Source organism: Bombina bombina, chromosome 11 (genome assembly GCF_027579735.1).
Source record: "Bombina bombina isolate aBomBom1 chromosome 11, aBomBom1.pri, whole genome shotgun sequence".
NCBI lineage: Eukaryota > Metazoa > Chordata > Amphibia > Anura > Bombinatoridae > Bombina > Bombina bombina.
Genome location: NC_069509.1, coordinates 34,050,047 through 34,072,908, shown reverse-complemented (window position 1 = coordinate 34,072,908; position 22,862 = coordinate 34,050,047).

Sequence of the window (22,862 nt, the reverse complement as noted above, 5' to 3'; positions counted from 1 at the left end):
TAAAGGGAAAGTTCAAAGCTGAACTGTGCATGGATGAATTTAACATTTAAATATAATTATTTATGCTTCTTGTAAAATTATAATTGGTTTTCAGTAGCATATGTACATATGCTGTAGGTGCCCGTGTGCCAGTATTCAACCACATCACCTTCTCAGAGAGTCAGAAGTGGCTTGTATGTAGTTTACTTCTATTATCAAATTGTATTTGTTCTCTTGGTATCTTTTGTTGAAAGGCAAGTAGATAAGCTCAGGAGCATGCACGTGTCTGGAACACTATATGGCAGCAGTTTCAACAAAGAATACCATGAGATCAGATCAAATTTGATAACAGAAGTTAATTGGAACCTTTTTTAAATGTAGCCACCAATCAGCAAGTGCTATACAAGGTGCTGAACCAAAAATTGCCCGGCTCCTAAGCTTTACATTCCTGCTTTTTTCAAATAAAGTTACCAAAAGAACGAAGAAAAATTAATAATCAAAGTAAATTAGAAATTTGCTTACAATTGCTGCTCTTTCTGAATCATGAAAGAAAAAATTGGGTTTAGTCTCCCTTAAACCTGTTTTCATGAATAATAGAAAATATTTTAGTTTTATGTCCTTAAAAAGCTGGGGCCCCATCCGATATGCAGCGTCACCCGCAGAAGCCAGCGATTCCAGATTTTGCACGGGTTTGGTATCACATATACGGCGTAACATAGAAGTTACGCTCGTATATTTCTGCCTTCGCCCGTAGTTTTTTGCCCCATAGACTGACATACAAAACACGCGCAGTTTGGTATCCGATATACAGAGTAAGGACTTACGTGGCAAAAATGGAGAAATCTTACTCCATTTTCACCTCGCCCAAAAATGCAGGCGTAGCAAGCCTTGCGCTGAGTATTGGAGCACTGTAACTCCCTAAAATGCCTGCAAAATAAAACCTAACACCTAACGCATGCGCAATGTCTATCTACCTGTCAACCACAATCCCCCACCGCAATACCTAATAAAGTGTTTAACCCCTAAACCGCCGCTCCCGGACCTCGCCACAACCTACATTATATGTATTAACCCCTAATCTGACCCCCCTACACCGCCGCCACCTATATTAAATATATTACCCCCTAATCTGACCCCCCTACACCGCCGCCACCTATATTAAATATATTACCCCATAATCTGACCCCCCTACACCGCCGCCACCTATATTAAATATATTACCCCCTAATCTAACCTCCCTACACCACCGCCAGCTATATTAAATATATTACCCCCTAATCTGACCCCCCTACACCGCCGCCACCTATATTAAATATATTACCCCCTAATCTGACCCCCCTACACCGCCGCCACCTATATTAAATATATTACCCCCTAATCTGACCCCCTACACCGCCGCCACCTATATTAAATATATTACCCCCTAATCTAACCTCCCTACACCGCCGCCAGCTATATTAAATATATTACCCCCTAATCTGACCCCCCTACACCGCCGCCACCTATATTAAATATATTACCCCCTAATCTGACCCCCCTACACCGCCGCCACCTATATTAAATATATTACCCCCTAATCTGACCCCCCTACACCGCTGCCACCTATATTAAATATATTACCCCCTAATCTAACCCCCCTACACCGCCGCCACCTATATTAAATATATTAACCCCCTAATCTGACCCCCCTACACCGCCGCCACCTATATTAAATATATTAACCCCTAATCTGACCCCCCTACACCGCCGCCACCTACATAAAATATATTACCCCCTAAACCTAAGTCTAACCCTAACACCCCCTAACTTAATTATTATTTAAATAAATCTAAATAATATTAATATTATTAACTAAATTATTCCTATTTAAAACTAAATACTTACCTATAAAATAAACCCTAAGATAGCTACAATATAATTAATAATTACATTGTAGCTATTTTAGGATTTATATTTATTTTACAGGTAACTTTGTATTTATTTTAACTAGGTACAATAGCTATTAAATAGTTAATAACTATTTAATAGCTACCTCGTTAAAATAATTACAAAATTACCTGCAAAATAAATCCTAACCTAAGTTACAAATACACCTAACACTACACTATCAATAAATTAATTACATAAACTACAATTATCTAAACTAAAATACAATTAAATAAACTAAACTATATTACAAACAAAGCCCACTAAATTACAAAAATAAAAAAAATTACAAGAAGTTTAATCTAATTACACCTAATCTAAGCCCCCTAATAAAATAAAAAAGCCCCCCAAAATAATAAAATTTCCCTACCCTAAACTAAACTAAAAATTACCCTATTTTTGGGAGGCGTGTTAGACAGTTACGGGAGATTTTATACTTTAGTAAGTTTTTGTAGGCGCAGGCAGTTTCTAAAGTGCCGTAAGTCACTGGCGACTCCAGAAATTTGTACTTTAGATAGTCCGATGTGCGAGGTGAAACTACGGGCGGTGCGGGTTCCCTCGCTTGCGCCGAAAAGTACGCCGTATATCGGATCGCGCCCCTGACCTGGCTTTTTCCCAAGTTGAACCTAATTATTTATTTAAATGTGACACACCATGTCTGATTGTTTTATAAAGTGTTTATTTACATGTGACACACCATGTCTGATTGTTTTATAAAGTGTTTATTTACATGTGACACACCATGTCTGATTGTTTTATAAAGTGTTTATTTACATGTGACACGCCATGTCTGATTGTTTTATAAAGTTTTTATTTACGTGTGACACACTATGTCTGATTGTTTTATAAAGTTTTTATTTACGTGTGACACACTATGTCTGATTGTTTTATAAAGTGTTTATTTACATGTGACACACCATGTCTGATTGTTTTATAAAGTGTTTATTTACATGTGACACACCATGTCTTATTGTTTTATAAAGTGTTTATTTACGTGTGACACACCATGTCTTATTGTTTTATAAAGTGTTTATTTACGTGTAACACACCATGTCTTATTGTTTTATAAAGTGTTTATTTACGTGTGACACACCATGTCTTATTGTTTTATAAAGTTTTTATTTACGTGTGACACACTATGTCTGATTGTTTTATAAAGTGTTTATTTACGTGTGACACACCATGTCTGATTGTTTTATAAAGTGTTTATTTACGTGTGACACACCATGTCTTATTGTTTTATAAAGTGTTTATTTACGTGTGACACACCATGTCTGATTGTTTTATAAAGTGTTTATTTACGTGTGACACACCATGTCTTATTGTTTTATAAAGTGTTTATTTACGTGTGACACACCATGTCTTATTGTTTTATAAAGTGTTTATTTACATGTGACACACCATGTCTGATTGTTTTATAAAGTGTTTATTTACGTGTGACACTCCATGTCTTATTGTTTTATAAAGTGTTTATTTACGTGTGACACACCATGTCTTATTGTTTTATAAAGTGTTTATTTACGTGTGACACACCATGTCTTATTGTTTTATAAAGTGTTTATTTACGTGTGACACACCATGTCTTATTGTTTTATAAAGTGTTTATTTACGTGTGACACACCATGTCTTATTGTTTTATAAAGTGTTTATTTACGTGTGACACACCATGTCTTATTGTTTTATAAAGTGTTTATTTACGTGTGACACACCATGTCTGATTGTTTTATAAAGTGTTTATTTACGTGTGACACACCATGTCTGATTGTTTTATAAAGTGTTTATTTACGTGTGACACACCATGTCTGATTGTTTTATAAAGTGTTTATTTACGTGTGACACATCATGTCTTATTGTTTTATAAAGTGTTTATTTACGTGTGACACACCATGTCTGATTGTTTTATAAAGTGTTTATTTACGTGTGACACACCATGTCTGATTGTTTTATAAAGTGTTTATTTACGTGTGATACACCATGTCTGACTGTTTTATAACGTGTTTATTTACGTGTGACACACCATGTCTGGTTGTTTTATAAAGTGTTTATTTACGTGTGACACACCATGTCTTATTGTTTTATAAAGTGTTTATTTACGTGTGACACACCATGTCTTATTGTTTTATAAAGTGTTTATTTACGTGTGACACACCATGTCTTATTGTTTTATAAAGTGTTTATTTACGTGTGACACACCATGTCTTATTGTTTTATAAAGTGTTTATTTACGTGTGACACACCATGTCTTATTGTTTTATAAAGTGTTTATTTACGTGTGACACACCATGTCTTATTGTTTTATAAAGTGTTTATTTACGTGTGACACACCATGTCTGATTGTTTTATAAAGTGTTTATTTACGTGTGACACACCATGTCTGATTGTTTTATAAAGTGTTTATTTACGTGTGACACACCATGTCTGATTGTTTTATAAAGTGTTTATTTACATGTGACACACCATGTCTGATTGTTTTATAAAGTGTTTATTTACGTGTGACACACAATGTCTGCTTGTTTTATAAAGTGTTTATTTACGTGTGACACACCATGTCTTATTGTTTTATAAAGTGTTTATTTACGTGTGACACACCATGTCTTATTGTTTTATAAAGTGTTTATTTACGTGTGACACACCATGTCTGATTGTTTTATAAAGTGTTTATTTACGTGTGACACACCATGTCTTATTGTTTTATAAAGTGTTTATTTACGTGTGACACACCATGTCTTATTGTTTTATAAAGTGTTTATTTACGTGTGACACACCATGTCTGATTGTTTTATAAAGTGTTTATTTACGTGTGACACACCATGTCTTATTGTTTTATAAAGTGTTTATTTACGTGTGACACACCATGTCTTATTGTTTTATAAAGTGTTTATTTACGTGTGACACACCATGTCTTATTGTTTTATAAAGTGTTTATTTACGTGTGACACACCATGTCTGATTGTTTTATAAAGTGTTTATTTACGTGTGACACACCATGTCTGATTGTTTTATAAAGTGTTTATTTACGTGTGACACACCATGTCTGATTGTTTTATAAAGTGTTTATTTACGTGTGACACACCATGTCTGATTGTTTTATAAAGTGTTTATTTACGTGTGACACACCATGTCTGATTGTTTTATAAAGTGTTTATTTACGTGTGACACATCATGTCTTATTGTTTTATAAAGTGTTTATTTACGTGTGACACACCATGTCTGATTGTTTTATAAAGTGTTTATTTACGTGTGACACATCATGTCTTATTGTTTTATAAAGTGTTTATTTACGTGTGATACACCATGTCTGACTGTTTTATAAAGTGTTTATTTACGTGTGATACACCATGTCTGACTGTTTTATAAAGTGTTTATTTACGTGTGACACACCATGTCTGATTGTTTTATAAAGTGTTTATTTACGTGTGATACACCATGTCTGACTGTTTTATAAAGTGTTTATTTACGTGTGACACACCATGTCTGATTGTTTTATAAAGTGTTTATTTACGTGTGACACATCATGTCTTATTGTTTTATAAAGTGTTTATTTACGTGTGATACACCATGTCTGACTGTTTTATAAAGTGTTTATTTACGTGTGATACACCATGTCTGACTGTTTTATAAAGTGTTTATTTAATGGGTTAAATGGAGACACTTTGCATACGCCAATTAGCTGACACATAGGCAGCTTACCTAAGTGAAAATGAGGCAATGCAGTCAGTCCTAAGTAAGAATGGATTGATTTATGCTGATATGTAACTGTGCATTGGTTTAATGAGGACTACTTCAGAGTACCTTGTCAGAAAGGGGCACACAATGTCTCTCTAATTATATTAATGCAGGAAATACAGATCCTGAGACTCTCACTGGTGTTTATCAAAGGTGCTAACCGCAAGAAGGAGCTCGTTAGGCTGCTGACAGGTTTTGCGTCACCTGTATTTTCTAGCATTTTTTTTTACTTTTTATTTTTATTGAGACAATTAGACATACAGTTACAAGTCAACTACAATTATATACATGCTAACGATATTGCAAAAAAAATAGCCAGGTATAGCATATCCCGTTGCAATACAAATTCAATCAGAGCATCACAAGATCAAATTATATGCTTAAAGTAACACTCAAGTCAAAATTAAACTTTCATGATTCAGATAGAGCAGTTATTTTAAACAACTTTCCAATTTACTTTTATCATCAATTTTGCTTCGTTCTTTTGGTATTATTAGTTGAAAGCTAAACCTAGGTAGGCTCATATGCTAATTTCTTAGCCCTTGAAGGTTTCCTCTTATCTGAATGCCTTTTGACATTTTTTCACAACTAGAGGGCGTTACTTCATGTGGGCCATATAGATAACATTGTGCTTAAGCCCGTGGAGTTACCTAGGAGTGATTGGCTAAAATGCAAGTCTGTCAAAATAACTGAAATAAGGGGGCAGTCTGCAGAAGCTTAGATACAAGCTAATCAGAGGGACTAAGTATATTAATATAACAGTGTTGGTTATGCAAAACTGAGGAATAGGTAATAAAGGGATTGTCTATCTTTTTAAATAATAACAATTCTAGTGTAAACAGTCCCTTTAACTTGTAAGATAAACAGAGAAAGAAATCTGTAATCCACTTGGGTGATAATAGAAGCAGTGTTGCCCCAATTTCTTTTTTTGTAAAGTTCCCCAACAAATGATATGCTGAAAAGATTGAGAAAGATTCCCCCAAATGTAAAATAGTGGCCACTCTTGGGCTAGTGTTGAACAGATGGGGAAAATAAGGGAAAGAAAAACAAAAGGGTCACTCATTTACCCAAACTATATATACAAATGGCATTAATCTAATGAATACTATTGTAGGTATTACCGTATATGAGATAGCTCAACTAACTACAGAACAAGGTAATATTAATGTGGGGGATTTTGAACCTTAAATAGTAAATTTAAAACATCTATTATCCAGAACATACACTAATAGTGTAAGGGCAACTCAAGACTACTTATCCCCCCTATGAAAGTTATATAAATAAAATATTCATGTTCTACTTAACCAAAATGGGCAAATAGCTTACAGCCATATAGGGATAGAATTGATTTGGCTTCACTTTATGCATTAGAAAGTTGTAAATCTTGGCTGCTTAATATGGCATTTGGTTAGCAGAATATAAATTATTAACTGATAAATAGAGGTTGAAAGTGATCAGAACTAGCAGACATATATGGCTTTGGCATAGAAGCCCGCTAATTGCAGCTGCGTGCCAAACTTCTATTATTCCTGGCAGTGAAGGTGTTAATCAGGTATCTTAAAAGGATAATTTTAGCTTTAATGTAGAGATTAGACTACCACCTGACACTTCACAACCCATGATCCCTACCTGACCTCTCAAACAGCTCTCTTCTCTCCCCCAACACCCAATGGTCACCCCAAAACTTTTATTATTATATATTTTTTATTTTTATTTTATTTTTCTGCAGTGTAGGATCTTCCCTAACCCTCCAACCTTCATGATCCCCACCCAAATAGCTATTTAACCCTCCCCCTTCTAACTATTGCCGCCATCTTAGGTACCAATAAATCCCAATTTTGTATGTATTTTTTTTCTGTAGTGTACCTCCCAGATCGATATCCCCCCTCCACTATAGGATCCCCCTCTCCATCCTCCCCCCTTCCCTGGCACTCCCAAGAGATACTTTCTGTAGTGTAGCGGTCCAACCCGCTCCCGCCCCCTGCATCACCTCCCTCCTTACCCGCCCACGCCACCATCGATCGGCACCACCACTGCCCAATGCAGAGAAGGCTACAGAGTGGCCCTCTCTGCATTGGTAACTCTGCAACTCTATTTCTGCAGTGCCCCACTTGTGGGGCATGCAGAAATATCACAATCTTGCTATTTTTAGTGAGATAACAGCAGAGAGAAGCCCTAGACTGCAGCATCGTACAGGGTACAACGTGGGTCCTTAAGGGGTTAATTGCATTGGAAAATACATCAAAATTCAATAATAGAGAAAATAACATATGTCTACTGCATGAACAGCTATACAATATGGTGAATTTGTGAATGTTACCAATAAAATAAGGACAGTAGGGACCAAAGACCAGATCAAACAGAGCTTATTTTGTAGGAAAACGAGTACAACATATTAAACTAAAAGATTAAGCCAGGTGGTTTGATGCCTAAGCCACTCTCACTATCAGGATAATGAGAATAAGCTGGTATATTGTAGATACAGAGGTCTCTCAGTCGTATATCAACAGAATACACTATATATACAATATATATATATATATATATATATACACAGTATCTCACAAAAGTGAGTACACCCCTCACATTTTTGTAAATATTTTATTATATCTTTTCATGTGACAACACTGAAGAAATTACACTTTGCTACAATGTAAAGTAGTGAGTGTACAGCCTGTATAACAGTGTAAATTTGCTGTCCCCTCAATATAACTCAACACACAGCCATTAATGTCTAAACCGTTGGCAACAAAAGTGAGTACACCCCTAAGTGGAAATGTCCAAATTGGGCCAATTAGCCATTTTCCCTCCCTGGTGTCATGTGACTCATTAGTGTTACAAGGTCTCAGGTGTGAATGGGGAGCAGGTGTGTTAAATTTGGTGTTATCGCTCTCACACTCTCTGATACTGGTCACTGGAAGTTCAACATGGCACCTCATGGCAAAGAACTCTCTGAGGATCTGAAAAAAGAATTGTTGCTCTACATAAAGATGGCCTAGGCTATAAGACGATTGCCAAGACCCTGAAACTGAGCTGCAGCACGGTGGGCAAGGCCATACAGTGGTTTCACAGGACAGGTTCCACTCAGAACAGGCCTTGCCATGATCGACCAAAGAAGTTGAGTGCACGTGCTCCGCATCATATCCAGAGGATGTCTTTGGGAAATAGACGTATGAGTGCTGCCAGCATTGCTGCAGAGGTTGAAGGGGTGGGGGGGTCAGCCTGTCAGTGCTCAGTCCATACGCCGCACACTGCATCAAATTGGTCTGCATGGCTGTCGTCCCAGAAGGAAGCCTCTTTTAAAGATGATGCACAAGAAAGCCCGCAAACAGTTTGCTAAAGACAAGCAGACTAAGGACATGGATTACTGGAACCATGTGCTGTGGTCCGATGAGACCAAGATAAACTTATTTGGTTCAGGTTGTGTCAAGCGTGTGTCGCGGCAACCAGGTGAGGAGTACAAAGACAAGTGTGTCTTGCCTAAAGTCAAGCACGGTGGTGGGAGTGTCATGGTCTGGGCCTGCATGAGTGCTGCCGGCACTGGGGGGCCACAGTTCATTGAGGGAACCATGAATGCCAACATGTACTGTGACATACTGAAGCAGAGCATGATCCCCTCCCTTTGGAGACTGGGCCGCAGGGCAGTATTCCAACATGATAATGACCCCAAACACACCTCCAAGACAACCACTGCCTTGCTAAAGAAGCTGAGGGTAAAGGTGATGGACTGGCCAAGCATGTCTCCACACCTAAACCCTATTGAGCATCTGTGAGGCATCCTCAAATGGAAGGTGGGGGGTCTCTAACATCCACCAGCTCTGTGATGTCATCATGGAGGAGTGGAAGAGGACTCCAGTGGCAACCTGTGAAGCTCTGGTGAACTCCATGCCGAAGAGGGTTAAAGCAGTGCTGGAAAATAATGGTGGCCATACAAAATATTGACATTTTGGGCCCAATTTGGACATTTCCACTTAGGGCTGTACTTACTTTTGTTGCCAACGGTTTAGACATTAATGGCTGCGTGTTGAGTTATTTTGAGGGGACAGCAAATTTACACTGTTATACAGGCTGTACACTCACTACTTTACATTGTAGCAAAGTGTCATTTCTTCAGTGTTGTCAAATGAAAAGATATAATAAAATATTTACAAAAATGTGAGGGGTGTACTCACTTTTGTGAGGTATTATATATATATATATATATATATATATATATATATATATATATACAAAGCATAATTTCAAAGCAGTACACATATCAAAGAACTATAAGCTTCAAACTATTTAGTCCTCATAAAAAGCTCCACGAGAATGCGTAATGAAAGACATATAAGGACCCCAACAATACTTAGGGTTACATAGCGCAAAAGTTAGTGATAGGAGTTATATTTCTTATAAGACTCTCTTAATATGGTTGATCTTCCATTGCCGCCTGGATGTGCGAACTTGATTTAAATATGCAATGTCTCTTAAGTGGGGCTAGTTAAGACAGTAATGTCCCACTGGGATGTGGCAATACAAGAGTCATAAGGTTCCTTTAACAGATGCATACCCCTTTAACAGATGTATATTACCGTTATTGATCAGAAGGAAGTCATTTATCTCCACAGGCAAATATATCATAAGCAAGTGTAGTAAGAAAATACATTTGTGCATTTAGCAGCTTATCTGAACCTGCTCTGCCCGGATAACCCAGGGGGGGGGGTCTAAAAAACTAGGTCACCACCTCAACTTCTAACGGTCCAGTCTAGCGCTCCAGCTTGGGTATAATTCACAGGAGAAAGTGTTGTTCAATTCAGCAATAGTTCTTATACACTTTCTAACACTTATGAGTAAGGATTCTTAAAATAACTGCAGATAACTGGAAGATTATCTATCCCAAGTACGGAACCTCTAGTTTATGCAACCTGTCATGGCTGCCGCCCGTACACGCCCCCTTTTCTTGCATTTAGTGGACGTTCCTGTCATTATCATATATTATTGTGTTAAAGGGACATAAAAGCCAAAATAAACTTTCATGGTTCAGATAGAGCATGTAATATTAAGACAATTTCATATTCACTTCTATTATCAAATTGTCTTTGTTCTCATGGTATCCTTTAATAAAAAGCACTGTACATATGCAGCAATGTGCTGCGGAGCATTGCATGCTCTATCTGAATTATGAAGGAAGAAAATTCTGTTTCATGTACCTTTAACTACAACAACACAATTTGGAAACAGGATTGTTAAATAGGCTATGTACATTTGTAATTGTAAAATATCAAGCTTTTTTTTTATTAGAGCATAGTTGCCAACTGACCCAATTTTTCCCAGGACAGTCCCATCTTTTGGCTTTCTGTCCCTGCCTATTAAGTATGTCCCATGTTCGATTTAGTCTGTATTTAGTGTATAATATTGTGTGCAGTACAGTACTTTTACTCTATTATTACTCATTGTTTACTTTACGTAAGTTTTTTCTGAAACCTTATCTGTGATTTTCTGCCATGTTGAAGCATGTACACAGGTGTCAGGTAGGTAAATGAGATGAGATATATAATACTAAGGAGGGTAGGAGGGAATGGGTGATGAAGTAAGGCAGCTCAATAGTGTTGCACAGTTTAGAACATGTGTCATTTCCTCAATTTATATACTGAGACTTTGCTTAGCAGGGGGTTAAAATATCAGGCTTTCATGTTCTGGGACTGGAATTCACGGAACATACAAAGAAAAAAATCCAGTTTTACTGGGGCATTTATATATCTATTAACATAATACCCAACATCACTGCTGCAGCAAATATCAAAAATGATTATTTACCTCATAAAATGTCACCTACTTGTGAGACTTTCAATAGTGTTTAGCAAAAGACATCCTCATCATTTCTATATATATAGGATTTTCTGTTGCAGCAGCCCCAACACAGCAGTCAGCAGGTTAAACATATTGAGGTAATATCACTGTCTAATCTCGGGCTGTGTAACATATATATATTATCTATATAACGTGCTTTGTGGAGTTCTGCTACACAGATGCTGTAAACCTCATTTATAAAGACTATATTGCCCCAGTGAAGTGTCTACGCTCGCAGTTGTGTCTTGCTGATGAGGTTTTTGTGCAGTGAACTGTTTTATATAGGGATTTTTTTTGTTTTTTCATTTTAAATTATTTTTTGCTCTAACGTTTTTAAGCTGTTTTTAGGGATGCCGGTATACTTGACTATGGAACTTGTTTTATGCTCCAAGGAAATAATGATTATAAGATAGATGTGTCTCCTTTGATTATAATGGAGCTGATCTTGCAAATCGCAGCTGTAACAAAAAAAGGATACAAATCTTTCATACGATGTTGCGGCAAGCTTTTTCAGCAAGATATTCAATTCACAAACAGGCTTCATTGAACCTAGGCCAATGAATCATGCTGCGGATGGATTGTAAATTATCAGTCAATTTCGACCAGTAGCTAAAATGATTACAGAGCCCCTATAACAGAAATATTGTAATCTAAACCACTGTGCCTGTATTACACTCATTTGGATAACCCTTTATTGCAGGATGTACTACACGTTTCAATGCGCTGTCTCAATTCTCTAAGGCCTAGATTTGGAGTTCGGCGGTAGCCGTCAAAACCAGCGTTAGAGGCTCCTAACGCTGGTTTTGGCCGCCCGCTGGTATTTGGAGTCAGTGATTAAAGGGTCTAACGCTCACTTTTCAGCCGCAACTTTTCCATACCGCAGATCCCCCTACGCCATTTGCGTAGCCTATCTTTTCAATGGGATCTTTCTAACGCCGGTATTTAGAGTCGTTTCTGAAGTGAGCGTTAGAACTCTAACGACAAAACTCCAGCCGCCTGAAAATAGCAGGAGTTAAGAGCTTTCTGGCTAACGCCGGTTCATAAAGCTCTTAACTACTGTACCCTAAAGTACACTAACACCCATAAACTACCTATGTACCCCTAAACCGAGGTCCCCCCACACCGCCGCCACTCGATTAAAATTTTTAACCCCTAATCTGCCGACCGCCACCTACGTTATATTTATGTACCCCTAATCTGCTGCCCCTAACCCCGCCGACCCCTGTATTACATTTATTAACCCCTAACTTGCCCCCCACAACGTCGCCGCCAGCTACTTAAAATAATTAACCCCTAATCTTCCGACCGCAAATCGCCGCCACCTACGTTATCCCTATGTACCCCTAATCTGCTGCCCCTAACATCGCCGACCCCTATATTATATTTATTAACCCCTAATCTGCCCCCCTCAATGTCGCCGACACCTGCCTACACTTATTAACCCCTAATCTGCCGAGCAGACCTGAGCGCTACTATAATAAATGTATTAACCCCTAATCCGCCTCACTAACCCTATCATAAATAGTATTAACCCCTAATCTGCCCTCCCTAACATCGCCGACACCTAACTTCAATTATTAACCCCTAATCTGCCGACTGGAGCTCACCGCTATTCTAATAAATGTATTAACCCCTAAAGCTAAGTCTAACCCTAACACTAACACCCCCCTAAGTTAAATATAATTTAAATCTAACGAAATAAATTAACTCTTATTAAATAAATTATTCCTATTTAAAGCTAAATACTTACCTGTAAAATAAATCCTAATATAGCTACAATATAAATTATAATTATATTATAGCTATTTTAGGATTAATATTTATTTTACAGGCAACTTTGTAATTATTTTAACCAGGTACAAGAGCTATTAAATAGTTAAGAACTATTTAATAGCTACCTAGTTAAAATAATAACAAATTTACCTGTAAAATAAATCCTAATATAGCTACAATATAAATTATAATTATATTGTAGCTATTTTAGGATTAATATTTATTTTACAGGCAACTTTGTATTTATTTTAACCAGGTACAATAGCTATTAAATAGTTAAGAACTATTTAATAGTTACCTAGTTAAAATAATAACAAATTTACCTGTAAAATAAATCCTAACCTAAGTTATAATTAAACCTAACACTACCCTATCAATAAAATAATTAAATAAACTACCTACAATTACCTACAATTAACCTAACACTACACTATCAATAAATTAATTAAACACAATTCCTACAAATAAATACAATTAAATAAACTAGCTAAAGTACAAAATAATAATAATAATAAAATAACAAAGCCCCCCAAAATAAAAAATTCCCTACCCTATTCTAAATTAAAAAAGTTACAAGCTCTTTTACCTTACCAGCCCTGAACAGGGCCCTTTGCGGGGCATGCCCCAAGAATTTCAGCTCTTTTGCCTGTAAAAAAAAACATACAATACCCCCCCCCCCAACATTACAACCCACCACCCACATACCCCTAATCTAACCCATGGATGAAGATGTTGGAGCCAGGACGGATCGGTGATACCTGGATGGTGAAGACAAGGTAGGAAGATCTTCAGGGGCTTAGTGTTAGGTTTATTTAAGGGGGGTTTGGGTTAGATTAGGGGTATGTGGGTGGTGGGTTGTAATGTTGGGGGGGGGGGGGTATTGTATGGTTTTTTTTACAGGCAAAAGAGCTGAACTTCTTGGGGCATGCCCCGCAAAGGGCCCTGTTCAGGGCTGGTAAGGTAAAAGAGCTTGTAACTTTTTTAATTTAGAATAGGGTAGGGAATTTTTTATTTTGGGGGGCTTTGTTATTTTATTAGGGGGCTTAGAGTAGGTGTAATTAGTTTAAAATTGTTGTAATATTTTTCTTATGTTTGTAAATATTTTTTTATTTTCTGTAACTTAGTTCTTTTTTATTTTTTGTACTTTAGCTAGTTTATTTAATTGTATTTATTTGTAGGAATTGTGTTTAATTAATTTATTGATAGTGTAGTGTTAGGTTAATTGTAGGTAATTGTAGGTAGTTTATTTAATTATTTTATTGATAGGGTAGTGTTAGGTTTAATTATAACTTAGGTTAGGATTTATTTTACAGGTAAATTTGTTATTATTTTAACTAGGTAACTATTAAATAGTTCTTAACTATTTAATAGCTATTGTACCTGGTTAAAATAATTACAAAGTTGCCTGTAAAATAAATATTAATCCTAAAATAGCTATAATATAATTATAATTTATATTGTAGCTATATTAGGGTTTATTTTACAGGTAAGTATTTAGCTTTAAATAGAAATAAGTTATTTAATAAGAGTTAATTTATTTCGTTAGATAAATATTATATTTAACTTAGGGGGGTGTTAGTGTTAGGGTTAGACTTAGCTTTAGGGGTTAATCCATTTATTAGAATAGCGGTGAGCTCCGATCGGAAGATTAGGGGTTAATAATTGAAGTTAGGTGTCGGCGATGTTAGGGAGGGCAGATTAGGGGTTAATACTATTTATGATAGGGTTAGTGAGGCGGATTAGGGGTTAATAACTTTATTATAGTAGCGCTCAGGTCCGCTCGGCAGATTAGGGGTTAATAAGTGTAGGCAGGTGTCGGCGACGTTGTGGGGGGCAGGTTAGGGGTTAATAAATATAATATAGGGGTCGGCGGTGTTAGGGGTAGCAGATTAGGGGTACATAGGGATAACGTAGGTGGCGGCGGTTTACGGAGCGGCAGATTAGGGGTTTAAAAAAATATGCAGGGGTCAGCGATAGCGGGGGCGGCAGATTAGGGGTTAATAAGTGTAAGGTTAGGGGTGTTTAGACTCGGGGTACATGTTAGAGTGTTAGGTGCAGACGTAGGAAGTGTTTCCCCATAGGAAACAATGGGGCTGCGTTAGGAGCTGAACGCTGCTTTTTTGCAGGTGTTAGGTTTTTTTTCAGCTCAAACAGACCCATTGTTTCCTATGGGGGAATCGTGCACGAGCACGTTTTTGAGGCCGGCCGCGTCCGTAAGCAACTCTGGTATCGAGAGTTGCATTTGCGGTAAAAATGCTCTACGCTCCTTTTTTGGAGCCTAACGCAGCATTTGTTTGAACTCTCGATACCAGAGTTAATTTTATGGTGCGGCCAGAAAAAAGCCCGCGGAGCGTTAACAGCCCTTTTACCGCCGAACTCCAAATCTAGGCCTAAATATGGAAAATAAACTTGACAGTTTATTTGCATATTTATTTATATAATGCATGATTTATACTTTAGGTAATTTAATTCAAAATCAGATGCTTTTTGTTTTAAAATGAATTTCACATCTATGATCATTGGTCGATTTTCCAAAAAAACAAACAAAAGTGCTTACATTTCTGATCCTGCATCATTTTACGCACTAGGGGCACGATCCGATATACGGCGCAGGTTTCGGCGCAAGCGTGGAAACCTGTGCCGCCCGTAGTTTCACCTCGCACATCGACCTATCACATATACGGCGCCGACAGTTGCTAAAGTGCCGTAAGTCGGACAAACTAGCAATGTCCAGAAATAAGCGTAAGTACAAATTTCTGGAGTCGCCAGTGACTTACGGCACTTTAGCAACTGTCACCGCCTAAATAAAACTAACTAAAGTTAAAATTTTAGAGTAGGGGTGTGTGGGTTGTAATAGGGGGGTTGTTCTTTTTTTTACAGGTAAAAGAGCTGATTACTTTGGGGCAATGCCCCGCAAAAGGCCCTTTTAAGGGCTGGTAATAGAGCTGATTACTTTTTTAATTTAGTTTAGGGTAGGGAAATTTTATTATTTTGGGGGGCTTTTTTATTTTATTAGGGGGCTTAGATTAGGTGTAATTAGCTTAAAATTCTTGTAATCTTTTTTTATTTTTTGTAATTTAGTGTTTGTTTTTTTTGTAATATAGTTTATTGTATTTAATTGTATTTTAGTTTAGATAATTGTAGTTTATTTAATTAATTTATTGATAGTGTAGTGTTAGGTGTAATGGTAACTTAGGTTAGGATTTATTTTACAGGTAATTTTGTAATTATTTTAACTAGGTAGCTATTAAATAGTTATTAACTATTAAATAGCTATTGCACCTAGTTAAAATAAATACAAAGTTACCTGTAAAATAAATATAAACCCTATAATAGCTACAATGTAATTATTAATTATATTGTAGCTATCTTACGGCTAGATTTAGAGTTGGGCGGTAGCCGTGAAAACCAGCGTTAGAGGCTCCTAACGCTGGTTTTAGGCTACCTCCGGTATTTGGAGTCACTCAAAAAAGGGTCTAACGCTCACTTTTCAGCCGCGACTTTTCCATACCGCAGATCCCCTTACGTCAATTGCGTATCCTATCTTTTCAATGGGATTTTTCTAACTCCGGTATTTAGAGTCGTGTCTGAAGTGAGCGTTAGAAATCTAACAACAAAACTCCAGCCGCAGAAAAAAGTCAGTAGTTAAGAGCTTTCTGGGCTAACGCCGGTTCATAAAGCTCTTAACTACTGTGCCCTAAAGTACACTAACACCCATAAACTACCTATGTACCCCTAAACCGAGGCCCCCCCACATCGCCGCAACTCGATTAAATTTTTTTAACCCCTAATCTGCCGACCGCCACCTACGTTATCCTTATGTATCCCTAATCTGCTGCCCCTAACACCGCCGACCCCTATATTATATTTATTAACCCCTAATCTGCCCCCCACAACGTCGCCGCCAGCTATCTACACTTATTAACCCCTAATCTGCCGTCCGCACGCCGCCGCCAGCTACATTATCCCTATGTACCCCTAATCTGCTGCCCTAACATCGCCGACCCCTATATTATATTTATTAACCCCTAACCTGCCCCCCACAACGTCGCCGCCACCTACCTACAATAATTAACCCCTAATCTGCTGACCGCAAAGAGCCGCCAGCTACATTATAGCTATGTACCCCTAATCTGCTGCCCCTAACACCGCCGACCCTATATTATATTTATTAACCCCTAACCTGCCCTCCCTAACATCGCCGACACCTAACTTCAATTATTAACCCCTAATCTGCCGACCGAATCTCGCTGCTATTCTAATAAATGTATTAACCCCTAAAGCTAAGTCTAACCCTAACACTAACACCCCCCTAAATTAAATATAATTTTAATCTAACGAAATTAATTAACTCTTATTAAATAAATTATTCCTATTTAAAGCTAAATACTTACCTGTAAAATAAATCCTAATATAGCTACAACATAAATTATAATTATATTATAGCTATTTTAGGATTAATATTTATTTTACAGGTAACTTTGTATTTATTTTAACCAGGTACAATAGCTATTAAATAGTTAAGAACTATTTAATAGCTAAAATAGTTAAAATAATTACAAATTTACCTGTAAAATAAATCCTAACCTAAGTTACAATTAAACCTAACACTACACTATCAATAAATTAATTAAATAAAATACCTACAATTACCTACAATTAAACCTAACACTACACTATCAATAAATAAATTAAATACAATACCTACAAATAACTACAATGAAATAAACTAACTAAAGTACAAAAAATAAAAAAGAACTAAGTTACAAAAAATAAAAAAATATTTACAAACATAAGAAAAATATTACAACAATTTTAAACTAATTACACCTACTCTAAGCCCCCTAATAAAATAACAAAGCCCCCCAAAATAAAAAAATGCCCTACCCTATTCTAAATTACTAAAGTTCAAAGCTCTTTTACCTTACCAGCCCTGAACAGGGCCCTTTGGGTTAGATTAGGGGTATGTGGGTGGTGGGTTGTAATGTTGGGGGGGGGGTATAGTATGTTTTTTTTTACAGGCAAAAGAGCTGAACTTCTTGGGGCATGCCCCGCAAAGGGCCCTGTTCAGGGCTGGTAAGGTAAAAGAGCTTTGAACTTTAGTAATTTAGAATAGGGTAGGGCATTTTTTATTTTGGGGGTCTTTGTTATTTTATTAGGGGGCTTAGAGTAGGTGTAATTAGTTTAAAATTGTTGTAATATTTTTCTTATGTTTGTAAATATTTTTTTATTTTCTGTAACTTAGTTCTTTTTTATTTTTTGTACTTTAGCTAGTTTATTTAATTGTATTTATTTGTAGGAATTGTGTTTAATTAATTTATTGATAGTGTAGTGTTAGGTTAATTGTAGGTAATTGTAGGTAGTTTATTTAATTATTTTATTGATAGGGTAGTGTTAGGTTTAATTATAACTTAGGTTAGGATTTATTTTACAGGTAAATTTGTTATTATTTTAACTAGGTAACTATTAAATAGTTCTTAACTATTTAATAGCTATTGTACCTGGTTAAAATAATTACAAAGTTGCCTGTAAAATAAATATTAATCCTAAAATAGCTATAATATAATTATAATTTATATTGTAGCTATATTAGGGTTTATTTTACAGGTAAGTATTTAGCTTTAAATAGAAATAAGTTATTTAATAAGAGTTAATTTATTTCGTTAGATAAATATTATATTTAACTTAGGGGGGTGTTAGTGTTAGGGTTAGACTTAGCTTTAGGGGTTAATCCATTTATTAGAATAGCGGTGAGCTCCGATCGGAAGATTAGGGGTTAATAATTGAAGTTAGGTGTCGGCGATGTTAGGGAGGGCAGATTAGGGGTTAATACTATTTATGATAGGGTTAGTGAGGCGGATTAGGGGTTAATAACTTTATTATAGTAGCGCTCAGGTCCGCTCGGCAGATTAGGGGTTAATAAGTGTAGGCAGGTGTCGGCGACGTTGTGGGGGGCAGGTTAGGGGTTAATAAATATAATATAGGGGTCGGCGGTGTTAGGGGTAGCAGATTAGGGGTACATAGGGATAACGTAGGTGGCGGCGGTTTACGGAGCGGCAGATTAGGGGTTTAAAAAAATATGCAGGGGTCAGCGATAGCGGGGGCGGCAGATTAGGGGTTAATAAGTGTAAGGTTAGGGGTGTTTAGACTCGGGGTACATGTTAGAGTGTTAGGTGCAGACGTAGGAAGTGTTTCCCCATAGGAAACAATGGGGCTGCGTTAGGAGCTGAACGCTGCTTTTTTGCAGGTGTTAGGTTTTTTTTCAGCTCAAACAGACCCATTGTTTCCTATGGGGGAATCGTGCACGAGCACGTTTTTGAGGCCGGCCGCGTCCGTAAGCAACTCTGGTATCGAGAGTTGCATTTGCGGTAAAAATGCTCTACGCTCCTTTTTTGGAGCCTAACGCAGCATTTGTTTGAACTCTCGATACCAGAGTTAATTTTATGGTGCGGCCAGAAAAAAGCCCGCGGAGCGTTAACAGCCCTTTTACCGCCGAACTCCAAATCTAGGCCTAAATATGGAAAATAAACTTGACAGTTTATTTGCATATTTATTTATATAATGCATGATTTATACTTTAGGTAATTTAATTCAAAATCAGATGCTTTTTGTTTTAAAATGAATTTCACATCTATGATCATTGGTCGATTTTCCAAAAAAACAAACAAAAGTGCTTACATTTCTGATCCTGCATCATTTTACGTACTAGGGGCACGATCCGATATACGGCGCAGGTTTCGGCGCAAGCGTGGAAACCTGTGCCGCCCGTAGTTTCACCTCGCACATCGACCTATCACATATACGGCGCCGACAGTTGCTAAAGTGCCGTAAGTCGGACAAACTAGCAATGTCCAGAAATAAGCGTAAGTACAAATTTCTGGAGTCGCCAGTGACTTACGGCACTTTAGCAACTGTCACCGCCTAAATAAAACTAACTAAAGTTAAAATTTTAGAGTAGGGGTGTGTGGGTTGTAATAGGGGGGTTGTTCTTTTTTTTACAGGTAAAAGAGCTGATTACTTTGGGGCAATGCCCCGCAAAAGGCCCTTTTAAGGGCTGGTAATAGAGCTGATTACTTTTTTAATTTAGTTTAGGGTAGGGAAATTTTATTATTTTGGGGGGCTTTTTTATTTTATTAGGGGGCTTAGATTAGGTGTAATTAGCTTAAAATTCTTGTAATCTTTTTTTATTTTTTGTAATTTAGTGTTTTTTTTTTTTTTAATATAGTTTATTGTATTTAATTGTATTTTAGTTTAGATAATTGTAGTTTATTTAATTAATTTATTGATAGTGTAGTGTTAGGTGTAATGGTAACTTAGGTTAGGATTTATTTTACAGGTAATTTTGTAATTATTTTAACTAGGTAGCTATTAAATAGTTAACTATTAAATAGCTATTGCACCTAGTTAAAATAAATACAAAGTTACCTGTAAAATAAATATAAACCCTATAATAGCTACAATGTAATTATTAATTATATTGTAGCTATCTTACGGCTAGATTTAGAGTTGGGCGGTAGCCGTGAAAACCAGCGTTAGAGGCTCCTAACGCTGGTTTTAGGCTACCTCCGGTATTTGGAGTCACTCAAAAAAGGGTCTAACGCTCACTTTTCAGCCGCGACTTTTCCATACCGCAGATCCCCTTACGTCAATTGCGTATCCTATCTTTTCAATGGGATTTTTCTAACTCCGGTATTTAGAGTCGTGTCTGAAGTGAGCGTTAGAAATCTAACAACAAAACTCCAGCCGCAGAAAAAAGTCAGTAGTTAAGAGCTTTCTGGGCTAACGCCGGTTCATAAAGCTCTTAACTACTGTGCCCTAAAGTACACTAACACCCATAAACTACCTATGTACCCCTAAACCGAGGCCCCCCCCACATCGCCGCAACTCGATTAAATTTTTTTAACCCCTAATCTGCCGACCGCCACCTACGTTATCCTTATGTACCCCTAATCTGCTGCCCCTAACACCGCCGACCCCTATATTATATTTATTAACCCCTAATCTGCCCCCCACAACGTCGCCGCCAGCTATCTACACTTATTAACCCCTAATCTGCCGTCCGCACGCCGCCGCCAGCTACATTATCCCTATGTACCCCTAATCTGCTGCCCTAACATCGCCGACCCCTATATTATATTTATTAACCCCTAACCTGCCCCCCACAACGTCGCCGCCACCTACCTACAATAATTAACCCCTAATCTGCTGACCGCAAAGAGCCGCCAGCTACATTATAGCTATGTTCCCCTAATCTGCTGCCCCTAACACCGCCGACCCTATATTATATTTATTAACCCCTAACCTGCCCTCCCTAACATCGCCGACACCTAACTTCAATTATTAACCCCTAATCTGCCGACCGAATCTCGCTGCTATTCTAATAAATGTATTAACCCCTAAAGCTAAGTCTAACCCTAACACTAACACCCCCCTAAATTAAATATAATTTTAATCTAACGAAATTAATTAACTCTTATTAAATAAATTATTCCTATTTAAAGCTAAATACTTACCTGTAAAATAAATCCTAATATAGCTACAACATAAATTATAATTATATTATAGCTATTTTAGGATTAATATTTATTTTACAGGTAACTTTGTATTTATTTTAACCAGGTACAATAGCTATTAAATAGTTAAGAACTATTTAATAGCTAAAATAGTTAAAATAATTACAAATTTACCTGTAAAATAAATCCTAACCTAAGTTACAATTAAACCTAACACTACACTATCAATAAATTAATTAAATAAAATACCTACAATTACCTACAATTAAACCTAACACTACACTATCAATAAATAAATTAAATACAATACCTACAAATAACTACAATGAAATAAACTAACTAAAGTACAAAAAATAAAAAAGAACTAAGTTACAAAAAATAAAAAAATATTTACAAACATAAGAAAAATATTACAACAATTTTAAACTAATTACACCTACTCTAAGCCCCCTAATAAAATAACAAAGCCCCCCAAAATAAAAAAATGCCCTACCCTATTCTAAATTACTAAAGTTCAAAGCTCTTTTACCTTACCAGCCCTGAACAGGGCCCTTTGGGTTAGATTAGGGGTATGTGGGTGGTGGGTTGTAATGTTGGGGGGGGGGTATAGTATGTTTTTTTTTACAGGCAAAAGAGCTGAACTTCTTGGGGCATGCCCCGCAAAGGGCCCTGTTCAGGGCTGGTAAGGTAAAAGAGCTTTGAACTTTAGTAATTTAGAATAGGGTAGGGCATTTTTTATTTTGGGGGTCTTTGTTATTTTATTAGGGGGCTTAGAGTAGGTGTAATTAGTTTAAAATTGTTGTAATATTTTTCTTATGTTTGTAAATATTTTTTTATTTTTTGTAACTGAGTTCTTTTTTATTTTTTGTACTTTAGTTAGTTTATTTCATTGTAGTTATTTGTAGATATTGTATTTAATTAATGTATTGATAGTGTGTTAGGTTTAATTGTAGGTAATTGTAGATATTTTATTTAATTAATTTAATGATAGTGTAGTGTTAGGTTTAATTGTAACTTAGGTTAGGATTTATTTTACAGGTAATTTTGTTATTATTTTAACTATTTTAGCTATTAAATAGTTCTTAACTATTTAATAGCTATTGTACCTGGTTA